This window comes from Triticum dicoccoides, chromosome 3B (genome assembly GCF_002162155.2).
Source record: "Triticum dicoccoides isolate Atlit2015 ecotype Zavitan chromosome 3B, WEW_v2.0, whole genome shotgun sequence".
Classification (NCBI taxonomy): Eukaryota; Viridiplantae; Streptophyta; class Magnoliopsida; order Poales; family Poaceae; genus Triticum; species Triticum dicoccoides.
In genome coordinates, this window is record NC_041385.1 from 849,118,524 (window position 1) to 849,135,525 (window position 17,002).

The 17,002-nt window shown below is 41.0% G+C and overlaps 1 pseudogene; it reads right to left on the bottom strand.

Moving 5' to 3' along the window:
* Positions 1–2,890: 2,890 nt before the first annotated feature.
* On the bottom strand, positions 2,891–14,262 carry LOC119280304 (annotated as a pseudogene).
* Positions 14,263–17,002: the final 2,740 nt, after the last annotated feature.

The window sequence follows — 17,002 nt, forward strand, 5'->3', positions numbered from 1 at the left end:
CATGCTATATGCTCATGGGTCTTCAGGTCAGCTCCCTCTCGAGTCATGCGTGCATCTTCTTCTGAGGCAAATTTAGCATGCATTTCAGTTAATTGTTCCATTAATGTGTTTGCAGGACAGGGATGGGAGGCTCTTCTACAAGCTCATGATCGACATCGAGGAGCTGCATATCCTTATTTATAGAGATAATTAGAAGTTTGCGAGAAATTTAGTCTGCTCTACATCTAATTTCAGAGGAAGTGCCATTGTACATAGCAGGTTCCAGCTGCTGTATTTCTTTACTTTCAGAGACAATTATTAGTTTCTGAGAAATATATATTTCATAGCACGAGCACGTGACTATGTAGAACAGTAGTTCTACCTACTATCCCATGTATTTTTCCGTTGATTATAGAAGTTTACATGTACATCTCTGAATAAAGAAGAACCTTATTACTGAAGTTATAGAAACTGAGGTGGTGTTGCTCTATATATGCAGGCTATTATTTGCATGCTTTTCTGAATAAGTGCAGTTTAAAATGTGTTGAAATCTAAGAGCAGACAGTTGCATGTTCGACTTCCGTTGTGCAGTACCATTTCTTGCAAAATACTCAGAGTTAGGATAGTTGTCGTGCAATATTTGCCTACCTCTAATACCAACCATTCCTCACAAAATACATACACCTTTTTTAGTGTCTGAATTTTGGCGTACGTTGCCTGCCGTTGTGGCACTGCCATGTGGGCCTGTTTCTCAGTGGGCCCACCTACCAGTGGCCGAACGGCACGCTGCCGAACGGCAGAGGATCCTCGTCCCATCGCCTCCAGTGGCAGCATGGTCTGTATGCTCAGCCCAACCCTGATGCTCTCTGTGCATTTTATTTATACACCAAAATATACTGAATGGAGGACAAGTTCTACTTTTTGTTAATGGAGCTAGCTTGATTCATTTTTTTCCAGCATTAGCTTGATTGATTTAATCCCCGTGGATGTGCTACTTTTTGTTCATGCCAACGTGTATTTGTGTTGATGTCTACTCCCTCCGTTCCTAAATACTTGTCTTTCTAGGCATTTCAACAAGTGACTACATACAGAGCAAAATGAGTGAATCTACACTCTAAAATATGTCTACATACATCCGTATGTAGTAGTTATTTGAAATGTCTAGAAAGACAAATATTTAGGAACGGAGGGAGTACAAGGGAGCAAGTGTACTAGAAGGATGGTTGGACGGAGAGTAATCTGCTACAATGTTTTACATCTTTTATGGTTATTTCTTGAATCTGTGATATAATATATAATGCATTCTGTAGAAACCAAAATGATGTTCATTGCAGCTTCTCTCTTGCTGTGTTTCTTCCATTCATTTATGCTTTGAGAAAATTCATACTTGAAAAATGTCTCTTCATAGCTTCTTCGAAGTTCTTTCTGTAGTTCTCAGTCTTGGGTGCATGCAGTTTCTTCATTTCACATCTGAAATTTGGGTCCATGTATGTACATTCTAATTAGTAGAGCCTTCCCAGTTTATGATACTGAATAGGGTTGTCAAGTAATTAATTTTATCTTTGATCTGAACAACAATAATACTTTAGGGTTGATCAATGATTAACACCTGTGTAATATGTAGCATAAGTTGTGGCTCATGGTAGTACATCAGTATCTGAGATGGAAAGCCAATAATCAAGATTTTTTTTCCGAAGACAATCACTAAGTATTTTGAACATATTTTTCCTGCTTTTTGAAATTGGTTGCTTGATTAGAAATACACACTGTTAGTATATACTAGGATAGAGTGTTGAGGCGTTGCCTATGAAGATCATATATCACGCGGCACGCGGCACCGCGCTTGATGGCTTCACCATTCAATAGAACTTTTTTGTGAAAATTCAACAAAGTTATCAAATAAAAGAGGAGAAAAGAAAACCCTTGCGGCAAGGTTGATGAGAAGATTTACCAACAGGAAATATCTTCCAGCCAAACAAAAAAAAATATGACAGAGACGTGATGATTCTTTTCATTCGATAAAGATTTTCTTTATGAAAGATTTACCAATATGATTTTTGTATATACAGCATAACATAAAAAGTAAAGTGAACAAGCAAAAACATAACAATTAATAGGATAATTAATGTATAAAGTTTAATAGCACTATACATAGAATTTCTCACATAATGTATCAATAGGCGCGGCGTGACGCCGCGCGGGCATAGCTAGTAATGTGCTATGCAGAGGTCGGATGCGTGCTCGTTGTGTTTGTATCCGCTTGATGCTTCATTTTGAGTCAATAAAATCCACCCTTTGTCAAAAAGAAAAAAAAAACTTTGGTGCAGGCATACGAATGTTGTTATTTCTTCGTTTAACAGATACAAATGGAAGTTGAAATGGCATTTGAACTTTTAGTTACAAGGCACTATTGTTGTAACTAGGTACTAGGCAGGCCGTCATAGTAAAGGAAGGAGGGGAGGTCTCTTGTTGTAACAAGCGCAAGGACGATTCCATGATATATATAAGAAAATAATTTTAATTTCAATCGGCCGTGTGCTAGCTTGAGTTGTAAATTGCTGTAGCTGCAGGATCTGAATGAAGGAGGCATGGTGTCGCTCCTTTCTACATATATATTCATGCATATGTATATATTTCGCCCTGATTACGCCATGCATGAAGCAGTTGCAAAGGCTCGCTAGCTAGCTGCATATGTACGTACTGAGATTTAATTAATGCATAGCACACAAACATGCAGGTTTGCTCTGCCTGAAACAATACTACAATATTACAGGTAATACAAGGAATTTGGCAGCTTACAGATGCAATTGGTGACACAAAACGAGCATTTAATTTGTAGGCGATAATAAAAGGGAGGCAGGTAATATATCAACGTTAAGATACAAGGAAAGGGGAAGTTGAATACAAACAGCTAGCAAGACTGACTCCAACTCTTCAGAACGGGCTTGTTTTCATTCTTTGCCAGCTGGCCTTGCAAATGCTCCACCAACTCGGTATTCCTCCAGTCCGACACATGCAGCATAAATGCCTTGAGGTTTGGGAGATATGCTAACCCACAGAACCCAACACGGGCACTGAAATGCCCACTCATATATTGCAGCAACTCAAGCTTAGGGGCTGCTCCTTCTTCAAATCCCACCGACTCGAGGCTATCTATCCGGTCCAGCTGCAGCACCTTCAGGCTTGGGAATGCATCCCCGCATAAACTGAAACGGACCTCTCCACCGACGAACGAGCCATGCAATAGACGTAGAGTGGCCAGGTTTGGTAGATTCCCAAGGACTTGTACGGTTGCATCATGCTCCGATATCCTCGACGCACCTAGCTTCAGCTTCATAAGATTTTTCAGCCCCTGGATCCACTCTGGCAGTTTAACCAGGCTGCCTATCAACTTCAAGCTCTGCAGGTTTTCTGGAGGTGAGGACACGCCATCCAAGCAACCTGATAAACCTGTCTCTTCATGTGAGTGCAGTGACAATGACTCCAGGCCGCTGAGACAAGCAATTGTTGAACACAACTCTTGACTGTTTCTCTTGTTGATGCCTAGCAATCCTAACTTGCGTAACCGGGTCAACCTTTTTATATCTTGGAGAACAGCCTTTCCCGCTGATATGTCCACGGTACGAAGTGTGTGCAAGGCCTTCAGTTTCCAAATCCCACTTGGCACTTCAACACCACCTGGATTTTGTCCTCGTGCCGCATAATAAGGTAATATGTTACAACAGAACGCGGTGCATACATCACGCCTGTTAAATGCACCATTGTTAAGTTCAAGATGCCTTCCCAGCCTATCAGGTGCACAACATGCCACACAACAACGCAATGAAGATATTAAACCCATTAGGCACCGCTCATTTCCACCTTCATATATAAGACTATGAGAATATCCTACACCACTAGCAAGAATGCGTTGCATCTTCTCAAGCTTGATGATGGTCCTTGGCAGCCTCATTATGCAGGTACCTGAAATATCTAGTGTCTGGAGTTGTCTCAGGTTCCCCAACGAATTTGGCAGGTGAAATATTGCAGCATGTCCCCTTATAGAAAGATATCTAAGATGTACAAGCTTCCCAATGTGCTCAAGATGATGATCAACTAGATCCCACCTGCCTTCCAAATCCAGCACTCGTAGCAACCTCATCTTATCAGAAATGTAGAACGACCTCCAATTTCCAAACACTGTCAAAGATCGTACACAAGACAAGTCTACTATATTCTCAAACTCACACTGATCACCATTCCAATCGCTGCTTATAGCAAGATGACGCACCGTGCCATGGCTGTTCAAGCTGCACCCTTCCTCCAATGTGAAAACAAGGTTTTCTTCCATAGACTTTGAGATGGCAATTTCACGAATCAGATCATGGACATGGCATGAGTCAATGCCTTTCCTACTATGAATTGACAGTTGAGATGGCAGGATCATGCTCCTGCTTATTAGTTCCATGAAGTAAGAGTCCAATACTTCCTCTAGAGACTTGCCACGCATCTCAGTTGAGTAACGCTCTGCAAGCCACCGACGTACTAGGCGTCTCCTTGCAATCTGCTGGTCTTCAGGAAAAATGGCCAGATATAAGAAACAAGCCTTGAGGTAATAGGGTAAACCATCATAGCTTTTCATAAGGACTGCTTTTATGGTTTCAAGTTCTGGATTCATCTCCAACTCAGCACTGATATGCTCATTCAGTTTTCTCCATTCAAAAGCAGTTTTTGGTTGGTTTGCCAAGAACCCACCTATGGTGATTAGTGCAAGGGGAAGCCCTCCGCACTTCCTCAAAATCAGTTTTGCTTGTTCAACCAGATCTGGGTAATGCTCAGCCAAATTTATGGTCTTCTTAAATACCTGAAATCCATATGAATAGAATTACTTAGGACGCCAACTAATTGTAATCATGCATAACACATTTCTACTTTTCACTATTACTCATGTGGGAGTTTGTATAGTATAAAGTTGAGGTGAGATGTTTGGTTTTCTTAGATACATAACAAGTTTCCCCGATGTCTATCTTTTCGGCTGCTATTTGACATATCTTTAGTTTTACTCATCTGAAGTCTTCCTCCACCTTCGCGATGATCCGAGTGCAAGTACTCTAGTAATACTAGTTTATGTGTATGGCTCTGGTAATCGCCACATTAATGATGATGTGCAAAGGACTAAATTAATCCAATGATAATGCTAGGCATACGGAAAAAGCCTGCAAAAACCATCCATGCATGTTAAGTTGGAAGCAGCTTGGCCAACTCATACACGGTCCGAGTTTAGTTCCAGACACATGGAACATGGTTTGACCTCCCAGGCACATGAAGCATGCTGCTCGAGGAGGATGTGGATATGCGGAGGAGTTTAACCGAGCTGTGGCATGCCAAACTACACGGAGAGATGAATAGCGCACCTGAGACTTAATTCACCATGGCTCACAGGCTCACAGCGCAGCAACATGGTTATCAGCTGGACCCACATGGCACACAACTCTGGCTAAGCTCAGCTAAGCTTTGGAGCCTAGGACACACCTTGAAGTGTGATAAGAAAATGGAGCCGCTCGGGCTGGACGGGTGCATCGTGTGCGAGCAGGTGCGGAGCAGGTTAACCTCAGCAGAGTCGAGGAACTTCTTTTTAATGGAGTAAAATGGACCTTTTTACAACCCAAGAGTGGCTTGCTGCCGATTTCAATGTGCAGGAGAGCTTGGTGCAGCACCTCTTGAGTTATTAATTATTTTCTTTCCTCCATAATTAAGCTCCAGTCAATATACTAATCTAGGATGGAATATGCTTCTTAAAATCTTAACAGTTCATTTTGTGGAAATAGATTTAGCCACGAGAAAGTTAGGCGACATGTCTCTCGATTGCTTGTACTGTTGTACATGACAAAGGAAAGGAAGCAATAAAGAAGGGAGAAGCACTGGTGAATGTCATACAAGGCATGACAAGACATTAAAACACAAGTTCACTATTGTGAACATTTATATTTTCTAAATGAAGCAAAACAGTAATGAAATGTCAAACAGAAGTGTGAATTGTACAAATTCAATGAAAATAAAATTGCAGAATTAAATATCATAGTTTTTATAGGAAACTAGGAGTGTGTGTGTGTGTGTGTGTGTGTGTGTGTGTGTGTGTGTGTGTGTGTGTGTGTGTGTGTGTGTGTGTCGAATAATATACTGTTCTCACAAGCCATACTGCAGGATTCCTTTTCTTCGTTGGATAAGAAATGTTGCCCCCTTCCACCGATTAAATATCAGTGTTAACTGAAGGATTATTTCTTTTACTCCATATGTTTGTATTGCCCGGAAACCAAAAGTTGACATCTGGAACCATAGGGCACAATGATACGTTGTTCTCACATGGCATAATCATTCTGGAGGATTCTTTTTCTTAGCGGGATAAGAAACGCTGCACCTTCCGCCGAATAAATGATACTCCCTCCGTCCAATAATGTAAGACGTTTTTTGACACTAGTGTAGTGTCAAAAAATGTCTTACATTATGGGACGGAGGGAGTAGTTTCTTTCACTTCATGTTTGTAGTGCCAGGAAACTAATTTCTTTTTTATGGTTTGAACCATGGTTTTCACTTTCAGTGAGATTTCGGTGAAATTCATTGAATTTCAGTAATTTCAGCAAACACTGAAATATTATGTTTCGGTCAAAATATTTCAGCAATTTCAGTATAGCACAACAATTCCAATATTTTTCAAAATATTTTTTAATTTTTTCAAAATTTTAATTAAATTCAAGTGAATATTTCGGTCATTTGGCTGAAACGGAAACTGAAATCACTGAAATTCACTGAATTTCAGTGATTTCGGTTGGTGCTGAAATTTTTCTGAAACTGAAATTGAAAACCATGGTTTGAACCATAGAGCAGAATGGGGACACTCACTCCCGGGAAAATAGGATCAGTCCCATTGGTTGCATGGTCGTTGTTTATAATTAGGAGTAGAGTACTCGTGTAATTGGCATCAGAGAAATGAATCAAGAAAAGGGGTGGTTCTCCTCCACAGCCACATAATCTAACTCGGGCACAAGGGTGTATAAACCTCAGCCCAGACCCCCTACCTCTCAAGATTACTACCTCCGTAATCTGGGTCGATCGTGATAACTTTTGACTACTAATTATGTTGCTTGTCTAACTACCTTTAAGCTAATTATGTGTTAAATTTCTGCATAGAAAATGATAACAATAAGTCAAGCATATCATGGTTTATGAATGTTTATCATAGCTTTGATGAATGAATGACTAATTCACGCGCAGGAATTGGTGGAGTGCTATGGTCATCAGAGATGGTGGCAGATTAAAGGAGATGGACGCTGGAGGGGAAAGGAACTAGAAGAGGGCTGGGTGGTCCGTGAACTGAGTACGAGAAAGCACGATGAAGACTTATGTTTGTTGTGACAGTTGAAACAGCTGATATTTGCGCTCATCTTGTTGGAGTTAATCACGACCGTGATTCCTGGCCGGCTCGGACCAGGACTCCATCACCGTATAGGTTTATATATAGGCGAGGTACTAGTATATATGTATGACCTACCCCTGTAAGTTGTGAACTAAGACCAGATCAAGTAATAAAAATAGACAGGACCAACACGGCCCTGTTGCCATCCAATCCGGCGTAGTGTTCTCGTGTGGGTATTCCGGCAAGATTGATCGAAGTGTATACGTGCGTGCTAGTACGAGTTCAAGCTAGCTCACGTGAGGATCAATCCACCTGCTAGCTTGCCTGCTTAGTTCCAAGACGTGTGTTGCCTCGTGTACTCGTGGGTGCACGCTGTCGTGGCCAAAAGTATCGGCCAGTACAGTTGTCGAGACAGTATTTCGGCGACTAGCAGCAGTCGGGATCATCGCCAACACATCTCTCATCAAACAAAAAAGCATGATCCTTTCTTCAGTGCATCTACTCACCTCTTTGTTGCCTATAAAATAAACTCTTCTTCATTTTGAAGGCGACAAAATTTATGAATTATTTGTGGGACCTAACTTTAGCTGTAATCAAATTTCCATCTTATTATATGCATATATTGAGGGTGTTTTTTCTATGCTCCCATGCACATACACCTCCTATCCTCACCCTACATTATGCAGTCTGTGCCTTGTACTTTTGGAGATGCAGCAACCATTGCAGAGAGATGAATAGTGATCATGCATGTTGCTGCTCATTTTCTGTAGCAGCAAGCAAGAACACTTTAATTTTTTTGCATCAGCAAAAAGCTGTCCCATTAGGCTAGAAGCTGAATAGAAAAAAATATTACACCCTCTGTTCCTAAATGTAAGATGTTTTGCCGTTCAATTTGAACTGCCAAAATGTCTTATATTTAGGAACAAATGCTATGGAGGCATTTCGTAAGGATACTTATTACAGCACGTCTAGCAAAACTATCCAGATACAACTATAATGAGTATTTACAAAGAAGCTGTTGGTTAAAATATGAAGTTGACTGATCAATTCTAAAAAATGTCTATGTACTTTGAATGGATGAAGTATTCTTCATGTTCCAAACATAAGGAGTGATACATGTATTTCGCTAAAAAGGTGAAGTTTCATTTACTATTTGTTGCTAGAAAGTTACAGGTAACATACATGCATTTTTTTTTTTAGAAAAGGGGGACTCCCCGGCCTCTGCATCAGAACGATGCATACGGCCACTTAAATAAATAAAAAGGTTCAACAAAGTCATAGAGTCTTGAAATAAAATGAAGGCGAGCTCACATAGAGCCTCGACGCTAAAACAAGAAAAGGCCATCAAGCCACAACCGGCAGGCAAAATAAAGATAGGAAAACTAATTGCCTATCCTATTATATGACCGCCATCCAAACCGGTTGAAGATATCCCGCGCTACCATCTCCCAACGGACAGATCCAGTAACCAAACGCTCCCTGGCCTCCGTCGGAGTGAGTAAGGACCACATACGGATCAGCGCCGTAGCACGGAATACAACCTGCAAAAAATGACTTACGGGCCCCGCTCGACTAATGTGACGCCCGGATACTTAAGCTACAGTAAACCACTGTTAATGATGCCACGTCAGCACAATTACTGTTGCTAATCTCGCGTTAGTTCGAAACTGATTCAAATTCAAATTCAAAATCAAATCAAACGGTAAAAGTTTTCAAACTTTAAAACTAAAATATTCGAGTTGTGCCAAATAATGCAAAGTTAATTGTGGTGAAGAAACCCCACTTTTATAAAATGTTTTAATACCCTAAAATGATTAAAACAGTAGGTAAAACAATCAATTACTGTTGCTAATCTCGCGTTAGTTCAAAACTGATTCAAATTCAAATTCAAAATCAAATCAAACGGTAAAAGTTTTCAAACTTTAAAACTAAAATATTCGAGTTGTGCCAAATAATGCAAAGTTAATTGTGGTGAAGAAACCCCACTTTTATAAAATGTTTTAATACCCTAAAATGATTAAAACAGTAGGTAAAACAATTAAATAAATGCATTTTGGGTTTAGGGTCATGTTCGGTGCATTAACAATTTCCACTTGTGGAATGGAATGTGTTAGGAATCCAATCACCTCTGGTTGGCACAGTTCATTAACTATCCTCTTGCGAAAGAAGTAGAAATGTTACGGTGTAGAGTGCAGAGCCTGTAAAAGAAGCATCACATTGGTGTGCGCTTGTACTGTTTAGCACAAAAATTGAAACGCCATCTGATATTTAATTCAGCTGCTAAGCTCTGACCCGGTCCTGACATATGCGCATACCCCAATGCAAGCTGACGGCTGAGATAAAGGGTGTAGGTAAGACCTAGCTCAACTACAACTTTCCCGGTATATGTATGGAACCGTTTTGTTTTATTTGTATCCATCAGATATATTGCATAAGCTTTCTAAGAAATGACCCTTGGAATTTTGTGGGGACAATCTCTGAAAAAGGATGGACAACATAAATTCTACAACGAAATTTGTTTAGCAAGAGGAATAATTAGTACCTTTTTAGTGAAGAGGACACGTGCATCATCAGGACTTAGATTGTTGAGCTGGATTATATGGTTTGTTTCCACCTTTGAACAATGCTGAGCAATATTCTTTTCCCGTGTGGTGATTATGATACAGCTTCCTGCTATTTCTGGTAGGTGCTCTTTATAGCATCCCACTCCGTTGTGGATGATAGATCATCAATGATAAGAAAATATCTCTTTTGCTTCAAACATGTGGCTAGATCTGTTTCTTCCTTCTTCTCTCTTAATTGCACAACTAAGCTCTGAAGAAGATCAATGCAATTGAAAGGACGCATGACTGTGACACAAGCACGCTTCTCAAACATGCCACTAATCTCTTTTCTTTGGTACATGTCTCTGACTAGTGTGGTTTTTCCAACGCCACCCATTCCCCACAATGAGATCACCTTAACCTGTTCGTCACTGTTATGTGAAAAAAGTTGGATGATTTTCTCCTTTTCAGATTCTCGCCCGATAAGCTGAGATTCCTCTAAACTATCAACCCCCTGCACTTCCATGTGTGTGGAGCTATCAGTATCTTCAGAGATGATATCTGAGCTAGACCCAGCCTCCTCTGAAATTTTTCCATCTTGAAAACCCTGAACACAAGAAAACAACGATTAATTAGGTTGCTGCCTTCTTTTCCAGGGAAATGTTTATCTCTTATTTATTTCTAGTAGCGTTGTAATCTTGCATGATTTGACAATCTCTGGAAAACAAAGTAGCGTTCAAATCATTTGCATCTCAAAGAACTTGCAATTCATATGACTGTATAAGTCAATGGCTTAACTTAGTTATCAAGGTAGGATAACAAATAGTAGGTGTATGGTGAAATACAAATCTACACACAAGGCACACGTACCAATGTATTTATCAACCTTCCACAAAGACACTTTACAAATATCTCTAAAATGAGATGTTTGGTACAATTCATATGACCTTAATCGGTTGCAATGTCTTCCCTCTAGCCTCTAGCGGTTTTGGTTTTGACGTTCCGAAGGATGGACCAAGCAACCAATTGGCCCAGCAGATAAGAATTGAAAGGAAAATGAACTCCAGACAGAAGGAGTTGAGGCTTGAACCAGATACTCAATTAAAATGTCCGGTATCTAATTACATGGAATAGGTTTTGTGACTAATGACAATGCAAGCACCAGTATTCAGAGATATCTGTATTACCAAAACCGACACATCTTCCTTATTTCTGTCTCATGCAAAATAAGAGAGCGGATAACTCCTGATTTCGAGAGAAACTCAAAACTGCTAAGGCGATGATCACCAGCCTTCAGGAGGAGCTTGGGAAGGACATGGAACCGCGCCCCTCAAGAGAGTAGACAGGTTGAGGGTAAAGATATTCTACAAGCAGAGACGCCCTTCTTTATTATCTCAATGCGGTACAGCCTTTATGGACATGCTGGGGATTAGCCTTCCAGGTCACTCCACAAAGTCGGAGATTTTCCATATCACCTCCACAAGTCAGAGAATTTCCTTATCAACTCCACAAGTCGAAGGTTGATATCTTTTCATCATAGAGGTGGAGTACAACCCTATGGACTCTCTACCGAGGATTAGCAGACAAGGCCACCCCTATACATCAGAGGATTTTCATTTCACTAGGAAGAGATTCCGATGAAGAATCGATCCTTACCAAGACAACGATGCACAGTGAATCAGGTCGCCCTGGAGAATTTTGGTACTTCCGTTGATTCAACGGAAGGTTTAATCCTTAATAACTCTCAATTGTTTGGCAAGTAGTGCCACCTCTGATGAGCATGGGATTTGTCATTCCTCGTCTCCTAGTCCTGAACTTTCACCTGAACGATGCAAGCACCACCCCTGACCCCTGCATTAAATGGGATTGTGGGAGGAGGGGTAAGCCCTTTTTAGGTCTAAGCAACCTTTGGCTATGAACTTCCGGGCTCTAAGTAAGTCGGAACCGGAGTAGGCAAATCCAGATTGTGCTGGTCGCACTCCATGGCAGTCTTCACGCACCTACGAATGGCGATGGCCCCTCTCGGTCCCGGTATTAGAATCTAGCACGATGGTTACACTAAAATGTTAGTTCTAAATAGCTATATACCTTCAAGCTTGTGAGCACATAACTCCTATAATGATTTGTTTTGGTTAATGAAATAGGGGACACCTGTTGTTTGTAAAACAAAAGAATTAAGAAAGAGGATACCCATCCAGAAATGAGGAAATGTGGAAAGGAAGGCATTGAGTTGCTTTGCAGTATATTTGTTGTTGATAATAATATGGAATTCGTTTTGCAAGAGTGAGGCAACGTACTTTCTCAAGCACCATTTCAGATTTCTATAACGGTAAAGATAAAGATCATAGTGATTTCTGTTTAGACCTGGGGGGACGGACCTCTACATTCTTGTCATACTAGGCAGCCTTGCAGACAGTAAAAATTGTTTGGTTGATATGCTAAGTTTACCGTAATTTTTATTCCAATCAAAATTGGATTAAGAAAAAGATCTTATATTTGTTCACATTAAAGAGAAAAGTGTATAATTTATTCTGAAATAAAATTGGCGTAGGATGTCTATCATCATTTAATTTCAGTATGCACGTCAGTCCAACTGCCGAATTTGAACCATTAAAACAGTAAGGCTGTTAACAATTACCTTCTTGTAGAAAGCATGAACTGTGTGATTATCCAATAATTGCTTATGCTCTGGTGCTCCGCTGTCTTCCCCTATGCACAAGTTTGCAACTTTAACTTCCTTTGTGTACACCAATATTCTGCTCCCTTTCTTGTTTTTTGGGAACCATGTTGTAATGTAGTTCCACTCTTCAATGGTGTGTACATCCTCGAGCACAATCAGATAACTCTTTTCATTCAGGTAAGTCCTGAACTCATGAGGCAAATCATCATTGTTGGGTGTACCCATCAGTTTCAGAATTTGGGCCCGTCGAATTACTTTTTCTTCTTCCCTTGCCTCCAGAAGACAATTAACATAGAATTGCGTGACAATGCTCTGGATGAAATCTATTAGATTGAAAGGAAGCATAAACCTGATCCAGGCATGGCACTCAAACTTTTTACGTATCTTGGGATCTTCATACACACTTTTGACGATGGACTGCATGTCACCTAGATCACCAGCAGTTGTTTCCCACACCGCTATCACATTAAGGTCGTCATCCTTGTTGTTGATCAGTCCAACAAGATCCATTTTTGCCTTGTTGTGCTGCAGCCTTGCTTCACCATCAGTGGACAAAGTCATTGTACTGGAGATGGTAGGCTGCCCAACAATGGAGGTAGGCTTGGAGCTAGAGCCCTTGATGAGGTGGTACCGTTGGTTCCTCTGGCTGACCTCCTCCACCTTGACCCTGAGCTCTTTCATCTGCTTCGCCACATAACGCCGGCCTAGCAGCGTGCGAGGGATGCGCCACCAAGACTGCTTATCGAGACGGACAGCAAAATCCAGGAGGCAGTCCTCGACAGCATAAGACACATCGCGGACTTGTTTCACCCAGATCTTCACCACCTTGTTGTCCTCACGCTCGTCATGTGCCACCATCAGGAAACCTTGCATCATCTCAAGCTCATCCGAAATGAATGACTGGTCACGCTGGACACCAAGCTGCAGAGCCACCTCCTCGGCCACAGCCGACTGGGCGTACTTGAGCGCCCCGCTCAACACGGACTTTCCGATGCTGATGGCCGTCGCCTCCATTTACTGGATGTTTGTGTGGATCAAATGGTTGTGACAGATAGAGGATTACTGCAAACTAATACTCTTTGTTAATGGTTGTGCTTGAGCTAAACCTTATGAGGTAAATAGCAAGAGAGAAAACAGAGCATACCTACTGTTGTCGACGGCGACCAAGATGAAGATTACGCCGGTGACAGCAACCTCGTAAGCGACCAAAACAGCCGTGAAATCCAAGGCAGTGAACACAACCTCAACACAGTTCTCCTAAGTGGCCAAACTTCACAGATCTACCGAGCCAGAAAGATAATTTACAGTTTACAAACTAGAATTAGCAAATAACCAAATGTTCCAATTAAGATCAAGGTAGACAAGAGATTCAGAGGATGCGAGGGATCCAACAGAGCATACTAAGAAAGTCAAAAGGACTTACCAGGACAAAGGGACGCCGCCACACGCCTCCATCACCTTGTACACATCCATGAGGTAGCTGGACCCTTCTCCTTCACGATGGACAGCAGCGGCCACCAGCTCCACTAATGGAATGCTCAGAGCTCGCGACACATGCAGAACATAGGGAAACACAATTGCAGTCCAGGATGGAGAAGAGGATGGTGTGAGCAAGCTAGCTGTGTGGATGCTTTCTTCTGAGAAATGGAATCCAATGCGAGCATTGTATTGAATTCTGTGGGCAAGTGGATGCTTTTGGTCGGTTGCATCGATTACCACAACACAAATTGATGGTTGTACTTAATAGAATAACACTAGTTTGCAGGGTAGAGCTTTTCTATTTGAACATGCATCGGAACACGGTTCATATGTCTCACTGTAGGAGTAGAGCTTGAGATGCACTCCAGTTACCTCCGACCCTGCATTGGGCCTGAATTCTTTTTAGACAATTAGCAGGCCAAATTGGAACTAAACTAATCACTCCAGCTGGCGGTACCTCAACACAGGGCATTGTGTCTTGGTTAACAGGGAAAGCTAACTGAGCCTTCTGACATTGCACGTTATAGCACGAGCATCTTCATTTCTTTTGATAACCCAGGGACCAAAAGACAAACTTGAAACGACACACCAGCTACCAGTAAACTTTACTCCATTGGTTTCTGTAAGAAAATAATGCAGTGTGCTCAGAAGTTGTGTTACGGTAGTGTTTCATTGTTTCTTAGTTCTCTACATACTTAGCATCTCCTTTTTGTTAGTTCTGTATAAGTAATTAATAGTTAAAAAGGCTAGAACAAAATTATAACATAATCCTTGATAGTCGATAATACTGGATGAGAAGTATGCTTACAACAAAATTAAAATGTTCTGATCATGGTGTGATTGTTTTTCAGGCTTCCGGGTCTAATTGGAGAAAGAAGGAATATCCAGAGATGGAAAACTTTTTTTTTTGTCAGTTTAAAAGGAATCATATACATACGTGGACACAAAATCAGCAAATGTGCTAAATGAGCACCATTGAGTAAGTGAAAGTAACACTCAGACCAGCAACGCCATATCTTGCAGCAAGACCAGCAAATGTGCACAAAGAAAGTCGAATATATCGGTTTGCCTTCAGTCACCTTGACAGCACATTTTGTTGTTGGAATACTGTGAGACAGAATAGGTAGCTAGGAACTACTGTGATCTAATTGGAATACAATTCCCTGGTGCGGCTAAATTCCATGTCCACCGGGAGTTGAGCCCAGGCCGGCCTAGACGCACCAATGCGCTTTCACATACCACTGGGCTATCTCCCAGTCTTGAATTTTGTATATGTGAGTCACCCATACAAAGAACTAACTCTGCCATTGTCCTTCGCAATGGTCTGACCACCAACTCTGCCATTGGAATCTTGCAACACATATAACACAGGGAAACATAATTGCAGTTGAGGGTGGAGAGAGAATGGTGGTGTGGGCAAGGAAGACAGTGCAGATATTTGCTTTTGAGATAATGGAATCCAATGAAATTCTTGTAACTGAATTTTGGTGCCAAGTGGATGTGAACTTTTGAGCTGCACTTCTGTAATCAATCATGTCCGATCTTGCTCAGCCTAACCAGAAATAAACTACTCACTCCACAGCACAGGGTATTGTTTCTTGGTCCACGTATAATAATATGGACAGCTGACATAGCACGTGAATTGGTGGGGCTTCTTTATTTCTTAACAAAATGATGCCCGGGCTTTGCGGTGGGAATGCACGCTACACGAAAGTGAGAGAAATAAAAGATGTAGGGACCAAAATTCCATTAACATCTCTTTCTTTGTTAGTTCTGTACTGTAAGTAGTTATTCTAGTTGAAAAGGATAGATCGAAATTATAACGTAACCCTTGATAGTCCAAAATACTGGATCAACAAAACAAATAAAGTTCTGCTTCATAATATGATTGCTTTTCAGGTCCACAGAATCTAATTGGAGAAAGAAGTGCTACCTCATTTTCAACTGCTCATTATATACATACAACAGGATCTCGTCCAATACAACTAAATTCTTTAATATGTGCCACCTGAAATCAGAAGATGGAAATAACCAAAAAGGAGAACATTCAGAGATGACAAAATATATTTTTGTCAGTTTAAAAGGAAGCATATACATATCTAGACACAAAATGAGCAATGTGCTATATGAACACCATTGAACAGGAGAAATTAGATGAAACGACATGTGCACAAAGAAAGTTGAATCCATTGGCCTTAGAAACAATGTGTTCTGTTAGATGAAATTGTACAGAAAAGTTGTTCATGAACTTCTTGAACCCTGCAAGTTGTCTGGATTTTCATCTAACGTTAATTGATTTCAGAAAAAAAAACATCCTCCGGCAATCGATGTGAGCAAGCTAGATGTGCGGATTCTTGCTTCCGAGAAAATGGAATCCAATGTGAGCTGTATTAAATTTTGGGGGCAAGTGGATGCGTTTGGTCAGTTGCGTTGTAACATCGAGTACGATGACAAAAATGGATGGTTGTACTTAATAGAATAACACTAATTTGCAGAGTAGTGTTTTTTTCTAACCATGCATCAGAACAGGGCATCATGTGTCTTACTGTAGGAGTAGAGCTTGATCTGCACTTCTTCAACCAATCATGTTAGATCTTGCAAAAGTTCACTGGGCCAGTATTATTTTTAGACAATTAACTGAGCCTAATTTGAAATAAACTACTCACTCCAGCTGGCAGTACCTCAGCTCTTGGCGTCGTTTCTTGGCTGAAGTATAATAATACTGACAGATAACCAAGCCTTCCGATGTAGCACGTTAATAGCTGGGGCATCTCTAGTTCTTAACAAGATGATGCCTGTTAGCGTCCCAGGCCCAGCTCCCAACCTCCGGCATATGTTCGGACGTTTTCGGTGCACATCGGACACACCACTACAAGTAAAGAGCCCACCACATCCCAAAAGACTAGCCTGAAGGGAGTGTGACACTCC